The following is a 17,500-nucleotide window of genomic DNA, read 5'->3' as shown; positions in this document are numbered from 1 at the left end:
GTGAGAGGCCTAATCAGGTGCTTAATCCTCTCTCACTGAAAACAATGGGAGTTGCAACCCTTGACTTTGAGTGGGTTCTTCCCTTTGTTAGTCCTTTTTGTTTTTTTAAGTTTGTGCCCCTTTAACATTCATTTCATGTAGTGCTTCTGACACGTCCTGTGGTTATCATAACCACAAATGGTGCATACTTGGATTACCAGGGATTAAAAAAACACAAAGCCTGCAAAATTATAGAGCCAATGAGATTTTTCCAGGAGACAGGAGGGAAATTCTGCTTCTTCCCTTTTGCAGCAATCCCAGTACCTATTTCCTGACTTGGGTGTTTTTTAAGTACCAGTGGTGGTTGTTTTTACACCCCTGAAATTATCTAGTGGTTTAATATGCTGCAGTAGAACTTTGCATGCAAATAGTAACTGAAAGAGGCAATAGTAGAGGTTTATGTTGCAGCTATATCTCTTGCAGCCAGCTAGAAATAGAGGTGACGGAACTCACCACGAACGCCTCCCTTGTTCTCTTATAATGCCAATGGCACCCACACTGAGAGGTGCTGGAACTGAGTTCCGATGAGCTCCAGCTGAAAAAACCCACACGCTTCTTGTAGCTATGGCACAGATGTTGTAAGTTAAAAGATACTGCAAATCCATTTCTTCTGAATGGCTAAGAATGAGCTTTGTTAGTCCTCCAAAGGTACTTTGTATATCATCTTCCACTTCGTCAGTACTAAATAATATCTTAGTATTACTTCAAATTGGAGATTGAAGTGTGATTTTCAAAATACTTGGAATAAAACATTTGCCTTTATTGTGCCCTTAAGGGACTTGAGCTCTTGAGGGAATTTTAAGTGACTGTAGTGCAGTTGAGTTGCTGATTTTTTAATTTTATTTCATTTTAGGTTACAGCTTTGCAGAAAGGTTTCTCGGAATCCATTTCAGGACATGTTATCAAGTCCCATCTTTCAGCACATATGCTGTCTGTTATATGTGTCCATAAAATGTTGTTTCTATAAATAACATTTAGATTTTCTAAATTTGGATAGGGGAGCAGTGGCGCATCTTCCTGAGAGCTTAACTAGACGTCTAACTAGCTCACCCCGAACATTGATGTAGAAACAAATTCCTTGGTTATGCCCAAGATCAGTACCAATCAGTGGTTCATTGTTAGCAAAATAATAATAATACGTTGTAGGGTATTGGGAGAGTTATAACTCCCCATATCTTTTGGAGCACATCTCCTAATATAGACCTGCCTGTACCCTTTGGTCTTCATCTGAGATCCTTTTCTGTTTGGAGGTTAACAGCTGGGGAAATGAGCCTTTTCAGTTGTGGCCCCGTTTGTGGAATGCTCTTCCCAGTGATGTCTGTCTGGTGTTACTGTTAGTTTTTAGCCTGCTGCCAAAAAGATACATTTTTTTCCAGCTTTTTTGCTGTTGGCATCCATCTGTCTCAAGAGACTGGAGTGCACCCGCAGCGGTGAAGTCCAACCGTGTGTTAGCAGCAGTGAAGTGACCTCCCTGGGACACAAGCCTGGGCAATGTGTATGGAGGTCCTAGTCTGCCTCGCAGATGTGATCTAAAGGAAAGCAGAGCCATACATTTAGCGCCAGCTTGGCTGCGGGTGTTGCCTGAAGGAGGCGTACAAGGCACCATCCAACTGTCTTAGGGACTCCACTCCGGATTTGTGTAGGGTTTACTCCTTAGCCTTTTCATCTTCCAGAGATATTGTACAAGACTGTCTTTCCAGATTGATGAACCCCATCCCATCTGCCTCACTTCCTTCTACAGCACATGCAGAAATCGCCTTCTTGACTGTTGGGTTGGGCCCACTGTTGGTCTCATCTACTCAATCCACCAGATGTCTGTCTTTGCATGCAGGGGAAGTCCCTCGCTCATCAAGGAGTTTGAGACACATTGGCTACCCTCACTTGGTTTAGCTGACCAGTTGAAGCTGTTCTCAGGGTATGACTGCTGTCGCATGGTGATAGCTTCTGGAAGCCACAGGTGAGAGCTGAGTGCAGGATGGAGACCAAAGGTAAACAAACTACCCCAGAAGGAGCATGATATATCTTCCACCAGAGGTACTACTCCTTTCCTAACACTCCATACATCCCTCACAGGTATTAGATCGAGTGTTGATAAGTGGGCTGATGGCCTATTTAATTGAATTCTTCCTGTTGAATTTTTTTTTTCCTTTTGGTAGTTCTTTTGTTGAAATGTTTTTACTGGAATGCTTGGCTTTTTATTTTGCACTGTGCCTTTGGGGCTCTTAATTGTAAGTTGCTTAGACTTCTCTGGTAAGTGACTAGTTCATCATCATCAACAACATCATCATAAATACCGTATTTTTTGCTCTGTAAGACGCACCAGACCACAAGACGCATCTAGTTTTTGGAGGAGGAAAACAAGGAAAAAAATATTCTGAATCTCAGAAGCCAGAACAGCAAGAGGGATCGCTGCGCAGTGAAAGTAGCAATCCCTCTTGCTGTTCTGGCTTCTGTGATAGCTGCGCAGCCTGCATTCGCTCCATAAGACGCACAGACATTTCCCCTTACTTTTTAGTAGGGAAAAAGTGAGTCTTATAGAGCAAAAAATACGGTAATTAATACTGAACAAGTTTTTCCAGTCAGCTAACATGTTGGTTCCTCTCTCACCCCAGCAGAGTCACTTACTTCGCACAAGCAGTGTTAGGCCTTAGAGTGGAACCTTGGTTCTCAAACGCCATGGTACTCAAACTTTTCGGCTCCCGGATGCTAAAAACCTGGAAGTAAGTGTTCTGGTTTTTAAACGTTTTTTGGAAGCCAAACGTCCGATGCTGCTGTCGGTTATTGTTTCCGGGGCGCCTGCGCCAATCAGTAGCCGCGCCTTGGTTTTCGAATGTTTTGGAAGTCGAACAGATTTCCAGAATGGATTATGTTCGAGAACCAAAGTACCACTGTACATAGTATGCAGTAGTGATAGCCCCTGTCTCAGAAGCAGTGTTAGAAACTCATATATGTAGGCTACGGTCGCCACAATGAAATGTCTAGGTGGTATTCCCCCACCCCCACCCCACCCCCAAGATTGGAAAGCAAAAAATGAATTGTGTATATTAACATTGTTAATATATTTAACAATTCAGTTGCCCAATTTACCAATTACAGTAATCTCTCCCCCCCTCCAAAATACATGAACTAATACTGCAACACGGGAGATACTCCTTGGGGCGGGCTGGCCAGGCCAGCTTGGCCTTTCTGAGATGCCGACAATGTGGGGCTGGGCAAGCTTGGTTATGTAGGCACAAGGGCAAATGCACCCCCCCCTTTCTCCCTAGGCGTGTTCGCTTGGAAGCAAGTCCCTCCTTGTCCAGGGGGGCTTTCTTACCCTCAAGGGAGCCATTGTGGTGTAGTTGTTAAGAGCGGTAGACTCGTAATCTGGTGAACCGGGTTCGCTTCCCCACTCCTCCACATGCAGCTGCTGGGTGACCTTGGGCTAGTCACACTTCTCTGAAGTCTCTCAGCCCCACTCACCTCACAGAGTGTTTGTTGTGGGGGAGGAAGGGAAAGGAGATTGCTAGCAGCTTTGAGACTCCTTAGGGTAGTGATAAAGCGGGATATCAAATCCAAACTCCTCCTCCTCCTCTTCTTGAAAGTATGCCTAGGATTGCAGCCCATGTGGAAGCACAGCGACATTTGCTGCCTTGCAGCAGCACAGAAGCACCAAGGCATGCATCTTTTGCTGTGTAAGAGTTGCCTGGCTCGATGGAGATGTCAGTCACCGATCTGACATCTGGAAATCTCCCCTGTGTTTGCAGTTGGACTGGGGAATTTTGAGCACTGCTCAGAAGCTTATATGCCAAGAAAGATGTAGAAACTGAAGGTGAGAGGAGCTGTGCTTTTTAAAGAATTGTCAAAGACGGATCTGGTGGAATGTGTATGTGATCAGCAAATAGTCAAGATATTAGAGATGAGCTATGTAAAGAGAAGCTTTCGTATGAACACTTTAAATGGGGAGTGGCCATAGATCAGTGACTTTGCACAAGGACGGCTCCCAGGTTCAATCCCTTGCATCTGCAGGTAGGGCTAGGAAAGACCCCTGCTTGACATCTTGGAAAAGCCACTGGCAATCAGTGTTCACAGTACTGAGCTAGATAAACCAAGACTGGTTTGGCATAATTCAGTATGTGTTTATATTTGCTGGAAATGGACTAGTTTTATAAAGGTCTCTTAATAGTAGTATTTCATGGAAACCCAAGAATTTTTGCATGGAAATCTATGGATTTTGCTGTGCATTTCTGGTGCATAAGAAGTGTGTACTAAAATGTATTTTAATAACCATACAAAACCCTCTCTTATGGCTAGTAGGAGGTAACAGATACAAATCAGCCGCCAGTGTGACCTAGTCAATGCACCCTGATTGCTCCATTGAGAGAATGATTTTGTTTGCAGAGAGTGGTGGGATACACATAACTTGCCCATGTTATTTCCAGAAAGAGGCAGATTAGATCAAACAGAAGGACTGTACTGAAGGACCACAGCCCACCTGGATCATAAAGCAGGAACAAAGAGTCCTGTCTGCCTCGGGACAACAACAGGTGCTGGGTAGCCTATTATTTGACTTATGGGGTCTCTGTTTGGGGTTTGTGTTTTGTTATTGCTATGCTCTGCTGGACTGCAGAGTTAGCTAAACTCCTATGCTTTGTAGTGCTCGTGTAGCTAGAGTGAGGTTTTCTTGATTTGAGTTCAGCACATATAAAAATATATATAAACTACTCTTTATGCTGCTGCTGCTGTGAGTGGGTCTGAGGGAGCCTGGGTTAATCTGTCTGGCTCTTCCCCTTCAACAGCCCATGTTTGTACACTGGCACGAGTTGTACCAGGGTATATTTTGGCACAAAACATGATGTTATGCCAATATAGTAGATGCCACTGGCAACAGATAATCAGTATTTATTGGATTAAGAGTTTTGGTCAGTGTAAGTGACGTTTGGCAATGGTAATAGTTTGGGTCAAATGAAGTTGAGTTTTAATCTGACTTACACACTACGTTTACACCTATTCCTTGTTCCAGTCTTTCTCTTTTAACTGAATTAAGAGTACCCCTTTGACCTATAGCATAGACACAGAGAGGTAGATGGAGGAAGTGAGAGCCACAAATAAACAATACAGTGGGCTACATTTCTCCAGGCACATTGCTTTGCGTACAGCTGCTTTTTATATTGATATTTTATTGAAAAACTTCAGTGGACAAATAAAGTGGCAGGAAAAGAAAAAGGTGCTCAAAACTAATACAATGTGATATAAAGGTATATAAGTAATGCTATTATTCTAAAGGCTATACAATTATTAACAAGTCATAATTTTTATAAATGCATTCCAAGTATCATTATATTTATGCATATACAATCTGCAACTAAAAGCAATCTGTTCATTTGTTTCAAGAGTCGCCATATCTTCTATCCATAGTATTAGCTTTCCAGTTAATATCAGTTTTTTTGATAGAAGTAAGGGCACAAAGAGTCCATCAACATTGCCCAAGTTAGCTTAATACATTTACCATTCCCCCTTTGATAAAACTGTCGCTAATGATAAATTACTTAGTAGTTGAGATGCATAGGTTCTACATTTTAGGATGGTTTCTGTGTTTTGGGGGGTATCTGCAAGTGCTACCACTGTGTCATGTGCAGAAATGAGGTCAGTGGGCTGTAATGACTAACATTTTAGTGATGGCCACATTCGTAATGGACCATGAAGTGCATTGATTGGTCTTATGCAAGTCCATCTGACCATCTTTTCATAGGGTAACTGTCTTGATTAGATGAGGTATGAACTTACAAAGCACTTCAAAAGTTTGAAATGGTGGTGTAGGAATGGTGGCTGGTGATATCAGGGCTCAGTCCCAGTACCTGCTGTCAATTCCAAGTCTCAGTCCTAGAATGTGTGAAGTAGTAATGAAGAGGGCCTTTGAGCACATTCAGAATTCATGTCGGCCCACATAGGATTATGGGACAGTGTTCCCAGGTAATAGGGTGTGTCTTCCAAGCAGGTTCTTCACATAGGGCGCTTTGACTACTGGTAGTGCCTTATGAGCAGGGCTGTGTGTGCATTTTACTAATAACACTGCACAAATGCAAAAATTAGTTCTGGGTGCAGAATTGAGGATCCTGACTGCGGTTTCAGAGACATTTCTAGCCCTGAAGAGTGCAGAGTATGATGATGATTATTAACAGTTATTCGTTGCTTTCTACAGTTATATTATTAATTGTATTCATTTAATGCAGTTGGAGAGAAAAAAAATTCAAATCCTATGGAAGTTGCTTTATTAGAAGCAAGCTCTGGACCTTTAGGTGCCAACCTTGCGTATGTTCGGCTAAATATTTCAAACCTGTAAATTGTCAGATGGGTAGGAATGTGGGTGGTCAGTTGTTTGGAATCCTTCCAGGCCTGATAATTAGTTTCTTCAGTTTTTCTCTTGGTATTGCAGTATCATTCACTTCCATATATGTAGGCATGTATTATTTTCCCCAGCTACCGATAAACAAGGAGTTGCAGCCCACCCACACTTAAGCTGTGTTCCCACAATTATTGCTAGATGAAATGTAAGATGGTAATGACCGTGAGGAGGAATAACATGGCACCTATGCCAGTTTCTGCCTTGACACGGCGCAAGTGCTATGACAATATTACAGCCTTGTAATATTACATATTACAATGTAATATTACATATTAGAATATTACATTAACAGGATGCTGTCAAGCATCCAATGAGCAGTTGCTGTATTAAAGCAATACAAAGATGTCTGAAGTTTCTGGTGCTATATATACACGTATATAATGCCTCTTGATAACAGGGCAATACGAAGCCTGGCCATATGTTGACTGCTCCTTTCCTGACTTAAAAGGGTCTTTGCCGATACCTTTTGAATAACGTGCCTTGCCTAGCTTCTCCAACACGATCATCCCATTTGATTTCTGTGTTGCTTGAAGCACATTTTAATTTTGAGACAGAATAAAAATCTGTCTGGAGCCATTGTTATTGTATTTTCAATCCTCCCTCCTTCATACAGCTTGGTGAGATTCTTGGTTCATGCATTGCGTAATGTAAGCAAGGCTGTTGTACTTTGGTTCATGTCTCGTGTTCCTGGTTTTGACAACAGTCCTTGAGTGCCCAAAAATACTTCTCCTGTCATTGAAATAGATCATTTATGAACTGCAAGAGCAAAAATGGAACAGCAAGAGCACTTGCTGTTGTTGTTGTTGTTGGTGTGTTTGTGTGTGTTTTAATTATGTTCTTCAAACTCTTTCCCATCTATTAAATAGCTTTGTCTTGGCATTAGAGCATGAGTGGGTAGGGGGTGTTTTATTGCAGCAGGGCTGGAAAACACACATTGCTAATAGCTGATTTTGAACTTGCTGAACTATACATATCTGGAACTAGATAATCACTGGCTAATTAATTTTAAAATGACACTTGCTTTATGTGCCCATCATGGCTTAATAGTTTATGCCGTGCTGCTCTGTAACTGTGTGGGGCAGGTTGCTAGCTTTAGCCATTTGTTATAGGTGACTGACTGACTGGCTCAACATGTTTGACATCTTTCTCTGGAGAAAAATGCTTTGACCCCCTGGAGTTGGGCAGATGTATGTTGATGTCCAAACTGCCTGTTAGAACTGAAATCCCCCAACAGTTTGTTTTTGATAATTGTATGGTTTATTTTAAGAAGTAACATCTAAAGCTTAAATGTTCTTAGTAGAAATAATACTGAACAGTGTTAGAAACTCACATATATAAGCTAGGTGCCAAATGGCTCATTAAACAAGGGTTACAATTGCCAAATTGGAATGTTTGGCTGCCATTTTGGGGCCAGGTGGCTTGAAAGTTTCAATACAACTTTTTGGTTCCTGAAATAAGTCTTGATTGTGCAGATATAAAAACGTCATGGATAGAAGTCTACAGGATGTGTTGCTAGTGTGTTAAAACAGTCAAGATCCAAGGATCCCCAGGCATGCACCTCCAGATGGTGGAGACGTGAGGCACCCTCCTGGCAGCCGGACATCTTCACTTGGTCGCAACTGACCAATAGCCAGGTGCAAAATGCATCTGGCGAATTTCGAACTCTGGTGCGGAGTTGGTGGAAATGTACATAAGTGCAGGTATGACTTTGCAACTTTAACTGGCCATGAGAATTGTATCAGTGTGTCCAGAAGCATACATTTCAGCTATAATATATTCTGCAATATAGTTTGTTAAATAAAAGAGGGTTATTAGTCATTGGCTCAGTGTTTCTTGAGAAAATGACTCTCTTTAAAGGAACAGGCAAAGCTGTTAAATATGTATCTTGTAAAGTCCTCAAATCACCTTATTTTACAGGTCCCCTGTTTGCATAAATTCATTCAGACATTACGAAGAATGTCTCTGCGGCCATTTTGAGATTGCTTTCCAACAGGCCTTTTCATTTCCAACATGAAAACCATGTCCTGTAATTTCAGTGGTGACCCTTGCTTTTATTTGGTAAATTATGTTCGTGTGTGACTTATGATGCATTTGGGTCAACTGTTGGTTACCAATTAGTACAGGGTCCATACTTGGCATTCCTGTGTTAGACTCAGTGGAAGATATTGTATGTAGGGTTCTTTAAAAATGAAAAACCTGTACTAAGAAAAGTTGAATTCTGCAAGAACAGTTGACTCCTGCAACACAGCCTAATTAGCCATTTCTGAATATTTGAGTCCAGAGTTACTTTGGGCACTGTGAAGTCTCTCATTCCTTGTTGCTGAATGCTGCTCCCCACCCAATTTCTGTGGTCATTGTGTGTTGGAGCTTATCTAGTTAATTGTGAGCTCTGTGACATCTGCCTTTAAATATTTGGAATTCTTATTCCAAGTTCTGTGCTTGTGTGGTTGACCCATGATGTATTTGTTGCCGTTGTATTATTATGGGATGGATATTGATCTGCTGACGCTAGCATTATACCTTGGTTTTAGTCTTCATTCTACCAGGCCCTTTCTTCCAGCATCCCAACTTCCCATCCGGGGGGGGGGGGGGAGAGATAATTTCGTAAAAAACATGCAGTCTGACTCCTGAGAGTAGCAGTTGCCTTGCACTAATTTCAGCCTTCATTTCTAGTTCCTCGTCATGGAGATGATTGGAGGTAAACTTGGTTCGTTTACCATCTGCATATGTCAAAGAGCATGATAATCTTGAAGAAAGTACACATTCTCTCCTTGAACCAGTATGACTTTCATTTTGGTCAGGCCATTCATCCATGCACCTGCAGAGATGTCAGAGCAGATAGCAACTGTCAGATGTGAACAAACGGCGCTGATGAGACAGGTCAGGTGTATATTAGATCCCTTGTGGGAAAATCTAGAGATATCTTAAGGACGTAACTACTTGTGGTTTTTACAGGGGCTTAGGTGGGCATATGGATTACATTCGCATCGGCATATGTGACGACACCGTTATGATCAGCCGTCAGGCTCTGAACCACCGTTTGGGAATGATGCTGTGTGCAAGTTTGGAGGAAAACGTGTGTGAAGCGCTAAGTTTTGTGCTAGCTTTTCTTCAGGGCTTGCTTTCTACACATTTAGGTCGCTTAGCTTCCTCTTTACAAGAATAAACTCTGGCGAACCAGAACAGTAATTTGCTATAGCTAAATAAATTTAAAAATGTCACTGTGTGAAAAACAAACAAAATCATATAAAATATTAGGTCCCTTTAAACAGCGCTTGAGGAAGGAAGATAAGTAATCTGTTTTAGCAGGTTTGTTTAGAATCTCCCAAGTTTGGTGGGAGGGAGGGTTTGAGTTTGTAATGGGTGGAAAATTACTTCATGTGAAAGTTTCTGGCCTTTAGGCGTGTTAAGATGTAAGTAGGCTTTGGAAGCTTTCCCCTTCCTGAATCTCACATGTGCTTCTTTTCTTCCTCTTTTGCGTGTAAATGGTAAAAGCACAAAACGTAACTGTTTTATGTCCAGAGTTTCCCCCTGAATTAATTTGTCCTGAAATCAAGAGAATCTAAAAATAAGAAACCATAAAGTTCTTTGTAATTTGACAGTTCTCATATCAGAAGCACTTTTGAAGGAGTCCCAGACATGACATAGTGAAAAGTAGGGTGGGTACTGTAGTAGTTGAGAGGAATGTGGGGCTGTTATATAACCTGCCTGTATAATTGTGTCCACTTTCCTTCCAGAAGTGATATTGATAGAGTGATAGAGTAATATTGATAGGTTGCTTGTCTCTAGCATTTTTTTTGTCTTATCTTGCTATGGCTGTATGCTAATACAATAAAGGATTGATTGATTGATTGATTGATTGATTGATAGATAGATAGAGTGGGATAAGGAAATGGAGACTTGAATTGGAAGAAATTGAGGATTGACTTCATATCTCTTCCCATTCTTCTGGTGGTTGGCATCCATCTCTCTTGGGAGCAGTGTTAGAAACTCATATATATAAGCTAGGTGCCAAATGGCTTCTTAAACCAGGATTACAGTCGCCAAAACAGAATGCCTAGTAGCCATTTGGGGGCCAGACGGCTCCAAAGTCTCATTTTTCATTACAACATCTTGATTCCTGAAATTCATTCTCATCATGGAGGTAAAATATAATGGATAGAATTATATAAGAAAGGTAAAGGACCCCTGGGCGGTTAAGTCCAGTCAAAGGTGACCATGGGGTTGTGGTGCTCATCTTGCTTTCAGGCCGAGGAAGCCAGCATTTGTCCACAGACAGCTTTCCAGGACATGTGGCCAGCATGGCTAAACAGCTTCTGGCGCAACAGAACACTGTGACGGAAACCAGAGCGCATGGGAATTATACAGATAGATATAATTATATAGGATATGCTGCTAGTGTGTGAAAACAGTCTGGATCCAGGCATGCACCTCCAGATGGTGGAGACCTCAGGCAACATCCTGCTGCCCAGGCATCTTCACTTGGATCTCAAGTGCAAGGTACAAAATGCACATAGCAAGTTTTGAACGCTGGCTGCTGAACCTTCCAACGTTCAGCTTCTTTGGAAGGCCATGAGTTCTAGTGTTATTGCGGGGGGGGGGGGGGCAGGATCTTTTCTCTATCCACTTTCTCCATGCCAAGCATAATTTTATAAACTTCTATCATGCCACCTCCCACTTGCCTTTTCTCTATAAACTGAAAAGTCCCAAACACTGCAGCAATTCTTCATAGGGGAGTCTCTCCACCCCTTTGATCATTTGGCTTGCCCTTTTCTGAAACTTTTCCAACTCTACAATATCCGTTTTGCATAATTAGTCATGTAACTATCTGAAGCATCCTTGTGCATTAATTGTGTGTGGTGCAGATGTAGCTAAGAGGGGGCAGATTCTGATCCAAATATTTGCTCCACGTATGTCAGCTCTGTGCAGCTTACTAATCTGGAGAAATTTTTGAGAGCTCCAAGGGAGGGAAGAGATGGAGAACTCAAGGACACAAACATGTACCCTTGCTCTCCTCCCTTTCACAGTATGTGCTGTAACTTTAGCAAAAGCAAAGCTCTTCCCACTTTCACCAGCAACTTGTAATTCGTGTTGCATGATGCAGTAAGCTTTACTTCATTTAGAGTACTCTGTGTGGCTCTAGGCACCACTTCAGGTGTCAACTTTTAGAAGGCACCTGGAGTCAGCCCTGTATTGGGAAGTTTTTAATATTTGACTTTTTATCGTGTTTTTATATATGCTGTAAGCCACCCAGAGAGGCTGGGGGAAAGCCATATGGGCAGGGTATAAATAATAAAATTATTATTATAATAAATATGGAATTGTACAGTTGGAAGAGACCCCGAGAGTGTGGTGATGTGAAAAAAGGGAAAACCCTATTTGGAAAGGCTGAAGACGCAGAAGATTAAGAAGGGCTTGGGGGGGGGGGGAGATATTTAAACATTTAAAAGAACTTTAGAAGAGGGGAAGTGATTATTTGCTCTAAGAGAAATGGTTTTAGTTAAATGATAAGGTAGGCAGGTTTGGGCTAAATATTAAATAACTGCGTAATTCTATAGTGCATCAAGGTGTAGAGTTTATGATGCCTTCCAAGAAAAGGGGCAGAGAAGGATTTAGCTGAAAAGCATCGAGTACAGAGTATAATACCAGAGCAAGAGGCAGCTAATTAGGGCACCTCCAAACTCCTAGGAAAGGGTCTCAAGAATCTGTGGGCCCATAATTGGGTCATATTGTTGTTGCTTGTGTAAGAGTTGCCCTGGGCTCTTGCGCCTTCATGTGCCTACAGAAGCATTTAAAACTCTGCATGTGCCCACTGCTGTAGCTGCATATCTGAAAGAAAGCAAGTCTGGGCCTGAAGAACAACTTGATGAGAAACTACCTGGGAACTCGATGAGCCTTGTTAAGAGGTCTTCGTAGGAAGTGTGTGTATGTACAATTTTATGTGCAACGGTGACAGGAACTTGAAACCCTGATGTTCAGCAGATCTCAAAAGTAGTGCTTGCCGCTTGCAAGCCTTTTTTAACCTGCACAGACTGTCAGGGACAGTGCAGCCCATTCTGTTGAGCTGATAGGCTCCTCAGAGGTATGACTGGGCTGCTTTGCAAAAAACGTTATAAGCTGCAAATGGTTGCCAAATCCGCCTGAGAACATTTTTTTTTTGTATCCTACTTGAAAACAATCAGCAGTGGCAGAAGGTTGAGATGGATCACATTGCATAGTTGCAATTTTAGGGGTGGGAGGGGGTGCTTCTTGCTTATCCTCATGTGCATGACTCATGTGCAGCGCAAAAAAAAAAAAGAGTGACTCAGGCACATGGCCTAAAACCTTGAATGGAGTCTGGTAGTAAAAGGGTAGCTAGTTCTCCTTTCAGCAAACATGCAAAATATATTTACATTGGGGCCAAGGGGGGAGCTGCTTTGAAGCCAAGGAATGACTTATTCTGCATCAGCTGCAACAGCCAGACTAATATTGTGGGAAATCCAGAACATGGAGCAATGCTGTAAAGTATTGGTGTTGGTTTGCAGTATCTAAACAGAGTTCAGAATTAAGAGATTATTTTGGGACTGGGTTTTATCCAGTGCTAGCCCTAGTCTAGGGATGCAGGTGGTGCTGTGGGTTAAACCACAGAGCCTAGGACCTGCCAATTGAAAGGTCGGTGGTTCAAATCCCCGCGGCGGGGTGAGCTCCCGTCGTTCGGTCCCAGCTCCTGCCAACCTAGCAGTTCGAAAGCACCCCCGGGTGCAAGTAGATAAATAGGGATCGCTTACCAGCGGGAAGGTAAACGGTGTTCCGTGTGCTGCGCTGGCTCGCCAGATGCAGCTTGTCATGCTGGCCACGTGACCCGGAAGTGTCTGCGGACAGCGCTGGCTCCCGGCCTATAGAGTGAGATGAGCGCACAACCCTAGAGTCTGTCAAGACTGGCCCGTACGGGCAGGGGTACCTTTACCTTTACCTTTAGCCCTAGTCTGAGTAGACCCATTGAAGCTAACACTACTATCTTGTGTTCATTAATTTCAATGGGTCTACTCTGAGAAGGATGTAGTTGGCTACAATTCAGTATGTTCTACTTACTCTTCCACTATTTTTGGCCTTCGTGTTTTTCTTGCACATGTTGTTCCTGCTCTTATCTATCACTGGGACATCCGGTGAATGTAAGCAGTGTTTTACCAGTGTTTTGTTTTTTAAAAGCTTTGATTCTTTGGATTGTAGCTCTTTTCTGGTTTTTCCTGGGCTCTTCTACAAACAAATAATACATTTTTGCATGTGTGTTAAGCAGGATTGATAAAAATGTGTATTCCAGAGTGACACTGAGATGTCAGAATTAATTATTTGGAATTGGCCAAGAGGATGGAGGCTTAATGGGCCATGGAGATGTTTTTCACTGCTCTCCGGGGAAGGGCCCATGCAGGGCAGCATGGAACATTCAGGCTTGTGCTGCTAATAAGATTAAAATTGAAAACCTAATCAAAATATCTTATTCACCTAAAGTGAAGGTAGAAAACCTGAGAATCATGGCATCTGTTTGCTCTGTGCAGTAACCCTGAACAGGATGCTGGCTCTAGCAGGCTGAACTGTTGTCGCTAGGAAAAGGGCAAAACAGGGTGGATAAAAACCAATGATTTAAAAAAAAAATTTTTTTTTTAAATGATTTTTTAAATTTAAATTGGATTTTAAAAATAAAATGCTTTTGGAGGATTTCCGCCCCCCCCCAAGATAGTTTTCTATTTAAGTCCAAAGGCTATGAATCAGAAAATAAGGATTTGTTTTAAGCTTTTCATGTGTGCTGTGCTGAAACTCAGTCTGAGTTGGTTTTTAAGGAAATTGTTATTAAGGAAATGATTATTTTTCTCCTCCCAATAAAATACAGCAGAAAAGTTGTCCAAATATAAACAGTTAACTTATGAAACCTCACAATAATTTCATAATTATCTATGTATTTCTAATAGTATAACCAAATCAGTTATTTTTGATATAACTGTAAAAACTACTCTGAAAATTTATTGTTCCAAAAATGAAACCTCCATCTAGTTGTAAATATTAAGATTATACCAGCAGGAATGTCTTTCTGTCTAAATAAATAAATAAATAAATAAATAAATGAATGAATGATTTAAATCAAATCTTACTGACTAGTCAAAACAAAAAAAATTCCTTCCAGTAGCACCTTAAAGACCAACTAAGTCAGTTCTTGGTATGAGCTTTCGTGTGCATGCACACTTCTTACTTGGTATCTGAAGAAGTGTGCATGCACACGAAAGCTCATACCAAGAACTGACTTAGTTGGTCTTTAAGGTGCTACTGGAAGGAATTTTTTTTGTTTTGACTATGGCAGACCAACACGGCTACCTATCTGTAACTTACTGACTAGTGATTTAAATTGTGATTTAAATTGATTACTTGTATAAGCTGAAAGGCTGCTTATGCTCTCCCTCCCTCCCACCACTGGCTGAGCTGCTGTGATGTCATGTAATGTTCATGCGAATCCAAATTTGCTCAGGGAGGAATGTTGCACATAAAATACTGCCTGTGGTGTGTGATTGTAACAGAAGTAGGGGGGCTTCTCATATATCTGAGGGACAGCAGAGGCTGCATGCTGTTAGCAGAGCCCTAGTTACAGATGACTGCGTGCACACTATGCATTTAAAGCACATGGCTTGCCCCCAAAAGATCCTGGGAACTGTAGTTTACTCTCAAAACCTTTGGGTTATTTGGACTTAAAAGAATTAAGAAACAAGATTTGAGCTCCACCTTTAACCATGGAGGTCTGGCTGGAAGGAACATGGACATCATAGGGATAGAGCCCCTCCGAGACTTGGTGTTAAACATAAAGGACTTCCAAAGAAACCGGCAGAGAGAGACTGAGAGAGATTTAAGGGCCTCAGATGTGAGGTTGCCAGGCTGATAGTAGATGCTAATGGACAATGGACAATGGCCCGGGGATCGAAACCGGGGAAGGGAGGGTGGGGGTTTGGAAATCCGAAGGGTGTCTGATTCTTTCTACTCTTTTTTTTATTTTTGTGTTGTCATTAGTATAAAAATGGGGAATTCGTGGAAGAGAAACTGGGTCGACCTTAGAAAAAGTGTGTAAGCATAAATGATTGATGTATATAAGTTAAAAGTTGATATATAAATTGAATTAAATATAATAACAAATTAAGGTTAAAAATTTAGGGATAAGAACTTGTTGAACAAATATTTGGACATGGAATACAAGAAGGGGAGGCGAGGGGAAGTTCTGGAAAAAAGTTATTGAAAATATGGACTGTAAAGGTTGAATCTTTTTTTTTCTTTTTTTCTTTTTGTATTATTTGAAACTCTAATAATTAAAAAAAAAAAAACTACAATTCCCAGTGCATGTAGCACACTTCAGTTCCCAAGATTCTTTTGGGGTGAATGGGGAAATGTGCTTCAAATGTATGGCATGCATGTAACCTCTCTGTGTAGAGCTCGTAGTGGGTCCCAGGTGAGCCACAGATTTGCTACTTGAAGGACAAGGTCTGGGTGAGTCCTAACCAACTGGTACCTGGGAACACACCTTTGTCTCTCTGGAAAGAGGGTGGAGGGACAGGCAAAATAAACTCCTGCAAGGTGTCTCTGGCATGTTGGGGTCAGCTAGCCTTTTGGCCTTGGCATGGGCTGTGGGGGGTGGGTGGGTGAGTCTAAGGGCAGTACGGCCTTGATGGAGGGGCTCTTAGAGGGTGTAGGAATGGGGCACCACAGTAAGGAGGGAGGCTGGAGTTGGGGCAACACTTTTGTGGTTAATAGAGGTTAGAGATACACAAGAACACATATAATCACCTTGCTGGTTTCAGGAGACCATCTGGCGGTGGCTAGGCAGATGCTGTATAGAAATTCACTGACAAAGCATGGATATGATACCCATTCCTTGGTGTTCTCCTCTCTCTTTTTTTTGGGGGGGGGGGGTGGAAGAATAGAGAAACCATTTCCACTTTTGGTTCTGTCTTCCATTGTCTAATCCAGAGGTCAGCAAGGTTTATCTTGCCTGGGCCGGATGGGTCCTGTGGAGATCCTTCCATGGGCCGGATCGCACGTGCACACGAGCGCCCGCACCCATGATTTTTGGCATCTGTGATTTCTGGCATCTGCACATGCGCAGACACGATTTCCGGCACCGCAGAACCAAGTCCCTGCGCCGGCGTGGCTTGGTTCGGGGCTCGTGGGCCGGTCATACGACCTCCGTGTGCCACTTCTGGCACATGGGCCTTAGGTTGCTGACCCCTGGTCTAATCACTTTAGGAGTGGTTGGGCACTTCAAGCAGTGATCATCACCATCGTCACCATGTGCTAATGAATTCTAATATGTTGTGGGAAGAAGTAATTACTTCTGTTTTTCCTGGACCTCCCCCTCCCCATCAATTTCAACAGGAGATGCTGAATTCTCATACTGGGTAAGAGTGAAACACATGGCGTCATACACTCTACACCATTCGTATTTTATCCATTTATTGCCTTTATAGCCTACCCTTCTTCCAAGGAACTCATGGTGGAATATGGAATTCTCTCCCTACTTTTTCTTCAAAAGAGCCATGTGTGGCAAAGATGAGGCTGAGAAATATTGAGGCCCCCACCTTACCCCTGCAGACATCCCTTTTATTATGATTTCATGATTATTTATCCCCATTATCGGGGCAGTTATATGCAACACTATTCCTGCCTGCAAGAGTTTCAGAGCGGTCATACTGCTTTGTTTCCAGTCAGTGCATGTCCCATAACTTCTGACAGAAATTCTGCAATATTTTTATACCACAAGTGTTCTGGTCTATTTTTTGGCCTACTTTTATTGTGCTGTAGTGCAGGAGTTTCCCTTCAGGCAGCAGTAACGCAATAACATTAGCGAAGCATTGCAGAACAAGTATTAAAGTGGAATGATGTGTGGACGATATAGTGAAATCCACCGCTAATGCGCTTTCAATGACAGGCTACAGAGTATACCCTCAGGAAAAAAACCTAGTCTAGAGGGGCTCTAACCTTCTAATCACTGCGCCACAATAATTTCCCTATAGATATACACCTCAATATGCTTCCAGAGCTCAATCATTGATTTTAATATTGTTT

The 17,500-nt window shown here is 42.1% G+C and overlaps 1 protein-coding gene across 23 annotated transcripts in view; it reads left to right on the top strand.

Annotated features, from left to right (window-relative positions):
* KANSL1 (KAT8 regulatory NSL complex subunit 1) overlaps window positions 1–17,500 on the top strand; it is a 154,262-nt gene that overhangs the window by 56,313 nt on the left and 80,449 nt on the right. The gene's annotated exons all lie outside the window — the stretch shown is intronic.

This window comes from Podarcis gaigeae (genome assembly GCF_964106915.1).
Source record: "Podarcis gaigeae genome assembly, chromosome: 13".
NCBI classification, from domain to species: Eukaryota; Metazoa; Chordata; class Lepidosauria; order Squamata; family Lacertidae; genus Podarcis; species Podarcis gaigeae.
Note: the sequence above shows the minus strand (reverse complement) of the source record. Positions and strands in the feature narration are given on the sequence as shown.